The sequence below is a fragment of the Nicotiana sylvestris genome, chromosome 7 (assembly GCF_000393655.2).
Source record: "Nicotiana sylvestris chromosome 7, ASM39365v2, whole genome shotgun sequence".
NCBI classification, from domain to species: Eukaryota; Viridiplantae; Streptophyta; class Magnoliopsida; order Solanales; family Solanaceae; genus Nicotiana; species Nicotiana sylvestris.
In genome coordinates this window covers 53538550-53544149 of record NC_091063.1, presented here as the reverse complement: position 1 = coordinate 53544149, position 5600 = coordinate 53538550, and positions in this window count along the sequence as shown.

Here is a 5600-nt window from a genome sequence, read left to right as displayed (position 1 = left end):
TTTATGTTTCTACTCCTGTCGGAGATTCTCTTATTGTGGACCACGTTTATCAATCGTGTTTGGTTGCTGTTAGTGGTTTTGAGACCAGAGCCGATCTATTGTTACTCAGCATGGTAGATTTTGACACTATCTTAGGCATAGACTGGTAGTCGCCCCATTATGTTATTCTTGATTGTCACGCCAAAACCATGATGCTGGCTATGCCAGGTGTACCGCGTGTTGAGTGGAGGGATACTTTAGATCACACTCCCAGTAGAGTTATTTCTTTTCTTAAAGCTCAGCGTATGGTTGAGAAGGGGTGTGACGGGAATTTAGCTTATGTGAGAGATGTCAGTATTGATACCCCTACAGTTGATTCAGTCCCAATAGTACAGGATTTTCCCGATGTGTTTCCAGCTGATATTCCAGGCATGCCGCCTGATAGAGATATTGATTTTGGAATTGATCTGTTGCCGGGCACTTAGCCCATTTCTATTCCTCCGTATCGTATGACTTCTCCTTAGTTGAAGGATCAGTTACAGGAATTGCTTGATAAGGGTTTTATTAGGCCCAATGTATCACCTTGGGGTGCTCATGTCTTGTTTGTGAAGAAGAAGGATGGTTCTATGCGTATGTGCATTGATTATCGCCAGTTGAACAAAGTTACAATGAAGAACCGTTATCCTTTACCCTGTATTGATGATTTGTTTGACCAGCTTCAGGGCGCGCGAATGTTTTCTAAGATTGACTTGCTCTCAGGTTACCATTAGTTGAAGATTCGGGAGCCAGATATCCCGAAGACTGCTTTCAGGACTCGGTATGATCATTACGAGTTCCTTGTTATGTCATTTGGGCTGACCAATGCCCCAACAGCCTTTATACATTCGATGCATAGTGTGTTCCGGCCGTATCTTGACTCGTTCTTCATTGTCTTATTGATGATATTCTGGTGTATTCCCAGAGTTGGGAGGATCATGAGCAGCACCTGAGGACAGTGCTTTAGACCTTGAGAGAGAAGAAGTTATATGCTAAGTTCTCGAAATGTGAGTTTTGGTTAGATTCAGTGGCATTCTTAGGCCACGTGGTATCGAGTGAGGGTATTCAGGTGGATCCGAAGAAGATAGAGGCCGTGCAGAGTTGGCCCAGACCATCCTCAGCTACCGAGATCTGCAGTTCCCTTGGCTTGGCGAGTTACTATCGTCGTTTTGTGGAGGGGTTTTCATCGATTGCAGCCCCTATGACCAGGTTGACCTATAAGGGTGCTCCGTTTCAGTGGACGAAGGAGTGTGAGGCGAGCTTTTAGAAGCTCAAGACAGATTTGACTACAGCCCCAATTTTGATATTGCCTATAGGTTCGGGGTCTTATACGATCTATTGTGATACCTCGAGGATTGGCCTCAGAGCGGTGTTGATGCAAGACGGTAGGGTGATTGCCTACGCGTCTAAGAAGTTGAAGATACATGAGAAGAACTATCCTATTCACGACCTTGAATTAGCTGCCATTGTTCACGCCCTGAAGATCTGGCACCATTATTTATACAGGGTCCCCTATGAGATTTATACTGACCATCGGAGCTTGCAACACTTGTTCAAGCAAAAGGATCTAAATTTGCGCCAGAAGAGGTGGTTAGAGTTGTTGAAGGACTATGGCATCACTATTTTGTATCACCCGGGCAAGGCTAATATGGTGGCCGATGCTTTGAGTCGCCGGGCAGAGAGTTTGGGAATTTGGCTTATTTACCAGCATCGGAGAGGCCTATGGCGATGGATGTTCAGGCCTTAGCCAGCCAATTTGTGAGATTGGATCTTTCGAAGCCGAGTCGGGTTCTAGCTTGCGTGGTTTCTCGGTCTTTCTTATTTGATCGTATCAGGGAGCGACAGTATGATAACCCTCATTTGCTTGTCCTCAAGGACAAGGTCTAGCACAGTGATACCAGAGATGTGACTATTGGTGATGATGGGGTATTGAGGATGTAGGGTCGGATTTGTGTACCCAATGTTGATGGACTTCGAGAGTTGATTCTGGAGGAGGCCCATAGCTCGTGGTATTCCATCCATCCGGGTGCCGTGAAGATATATCAGAATTTGAGGTAGCACTACTGGTGGAAGCGGATGAAGAAAGATATAGTTGGATTTGTAGCTCGGTGCCTCAACTGCCAGCATGTGAAGTATGAGCACCAGAGACCGGGTAGGTTACTTCAGCAGATAGAGATTACAGAGTGAAAGTGGGAGCGGATCATCATGGACTTTGTAGTTGGGCTCCCACGGACTTTGAGAAAGTTCGATGCTATTTGGGTGATTGTGGATCGGATGACCATGTCCGCTCACTTTATTCCTGTGTGTACTACTTATTCTTTGGAGCGTTTGACTGAGATCTATATCCCGGAGATTGTTCGTTTGCATGGTATTCCAGTTTCTATCATTTCAGATAGAGGTACTCAGTTCACATCACGATTTTGGATAGCCGTTCAGCATGAGTTGGGTACTCGGGTGGAGTTGAATACAGTATTTCACCCTCAGACGGACGGGCAGTTCGAGCACACTATTCGGATTCTTGAGGATATGCTCTGTGCATATGTGATTGAGTTTGGAGGGTCTTGGGTTCAGTTTTTGCCATTGGCAGGGTTTCCTTACAACAACAACTATCAGTTCAGCATTCAGATGACACAATATGAGGCTTTATATGGGAGACGGTATAGATCCCCGGTGGGTTGGTTTGAGTCGGGCAAGGCTAGACTATTGGGCACATACTTGGTTCAAGATGCTTTGGAGAAGGTCAAGCTGATTTAGGGTAGACTCCATATAGCCTAGTCCAGACAGAAGAGCTATGCGGACCGGAAAGTTCGTGATGTTTCCTATATAGTTGGAGAGCTGGTTCTGCTTCGGGTATCGCCTATGAAGGGCGTTATGAGATTTGGGAAGAAAGGGAAGTTGAGTCCGAGGTTATTGGCCCTTTTGAGATATTGAGGTGTGTTGGGGAGATTGCTTATGAGCTTGCCTTACCTCCCAGCTTGGCAGGAGTTCATCCTGTATTTCATGTTTCGATGCTCCGAAGGTATCACGGTGATCCGTCGCACGTGTTGGATTTCAGTTCAGTCCAGTTGGATAAAGATCTATCCTATGTTGAGGAGCCAGTGGCAATATTGGACATGCATGATAGAAAGCTGAGGTCAAAGAACATTGCATCAGTAAATGTTCAGTGGGAGGGCTAGCCGGTCAAGGAGGCGACCTGGGAGACCGAGCAGGATATGCGCAGCCGTTACCCTCATCTTTTCACTACTTCAGGTATGTCTTTATGCTCGTTCGAGGACGAACGAATGTTTAAGTGTAGGAGGATGTGATGACCCGGCCGATCGTCTTAAGAATTAATGCCCTGATTCCCTATTAACTGGTTTCTCAAAGTTTATTTCTGCTATTTTGATTTGCCGGGATGTTCGATTTTGAGTTTTGGAGAGTTTTGGGACACTTAGTCCCTAAATGAGAGCTTAAATGTTGGAAAGTGGACCGTAGTCAGAACAGTGTAAAGACGGTCGCGGAATGGAAATCCGATGGTTCTGTTAGCTCCGTTGGGCGATTTCAGGTTTAGGAGCATGTTCAGATTGTGTTTTGGAGGTCCATAGCTAATTTAGGCTTGAAATACCGAAAGGTCAAATTTTGAAGTATCCGATTCGTTAGTGAGATTTTGATCCGAGGGTCAGAATGGAATTCCGGAAGTTGGAGTAGATACATAGTATTGAATGTGACGTGTGAGCAAAATTTCAGGTCATTCGGATGAGGTTTGATAGATTTTTTGATCGAAAGCGTATTTTTAGAGTTTTTGAAATTCTTAGGCCTGAATCCGATGAAAAATAGGTGTTTTGATGTTGTTTTGGGCGTTCCGAAGGTTGGAACAAGTTTGAATGATATTTTAGGATTGGTTGGCATGTTTGGTTGAGGTCTCGGGGGCCTCGGGGTGATTTCAGATGGTTAACAGAAAGATTTTGGGAGTTTGAAGTTTGCAGCTTCAGCTGTTATCTATCATAACTGCACCTGTGGTTTGGGTCCCGCAGCTGCAGTGCTGCAGAAGCAGCTCAGATGTTGCAGAAACGAAAATGAGGAAGGGGCTAGGAACCGCAGAAGTGGCATAAGGAACTGCATCTATGTGACCGCAGATGCGGAATTTGAGGTCGCAGGTGTGAGATTGGGGTTTTAAGTGAGAACCGCAGAAGCGATATCGTAGATGCGATTATTTGACCGCAGATGCGGAAATAGTTGGGCAGAAATATGAAATTTCGAGGGTTTAGTTTCAAAAGTTGAAAATTCAACTTGGAGTTCGGGAGAGGGCGATTTTGGGAGGAAATTGAAGAGGAGATCATTAGGTAACAATTGTTTAACCCTTTCTAGTTTTATTCCATCAAGCTATAGTTAGTTTTATCATTTAATTTCGGATTGGAGATGAAAATTGGGGAAAAATTGGAAGAAAGTTCTTAGACCTTGAATTCGACTTTTGATTGGAAATTTGACCTTGTATTTGGATAATCTTGGTATGCATGAACTCGTGAGAGCGTGAGGATTCTAAAAATATAAATTTTACCCGATTCCGAGACGTGGGCCCGAGGGGCATTTTGGTCATTTTACCTAATTTCGCATATTAGCTTAGAATTTAATTGCAGAATCGGTTACTTGAAGTGTTATTTACATTATGAAATTGAATTGAATAGATTTGAGCCATTTGGAGTCGAGTACTCGTGCAAGAGCGTGGTTTCGGATTGATTTTTGAGCCGGTTCGAGGTAAGTGGCTTGTCTAACCTTGTGTAGGGGGACCTTCCTCTTAGGATTAGTATATATGGTAATTGAAATGCCTTGTACGTGAGGTGACGAGTGCGTACTTGTGCTAATTGTTGGAAATTCGATTTTCTTTAAGTAATTACTAGTATGTTTCCTTTCCTGTTTCTATTACATGCACTATTAAGCCTGTTGTTAGCTTAGGAAAGCATGTCTAAATGACTTAATTGCTTTATTTGCTCAACCTGCCTTACCTGAATTCTGTGCAGCATGTTAGGCTAGAATCACTTGTTGCCTTAATATGAAATTTTGCCATTTCTGTATATTTTTCTGTTGCCGTTGTGTATTTATTTTGGGACTACGGTGTGGGATTCCGGTAGCTCCCCCTTATCTGTTTATTTTGGGACTACGGATGTGGGATTCTGGTAGATCCCCCTGCACAGTTATATGGAACTACGGGAATGCACCCGGTAGATTCCCCCAATACTGGGTATTTACGTTTGGGACTACGGAACGGGATTCTGGTAGATCCCCGCACACTGTGAGTTGGACTACGGGACAGATTCCTGGGAGATCCATTGGATATGTACATATGGGACTATAGGACAGTATCCTGGGAGATCCCAGATTGTCATTATTGGTGTTGAGCTGTATTTCCTTTCCGTATTTACCTTGTTTCTGTATAGTTGTTGTTGTCGTGTACATCTTGTGTGATTTTACTACTGTACTTATTTATACTGTTCTGTTCTATACTGTTGATCCTTATATTTTATTTAACCTCAGTAGGGCCCTGACCTTCCTCGTCATTACCCGACCGAGGTTAGGCTTGGCACTTACTGAGTACCGCTATGGTGTAC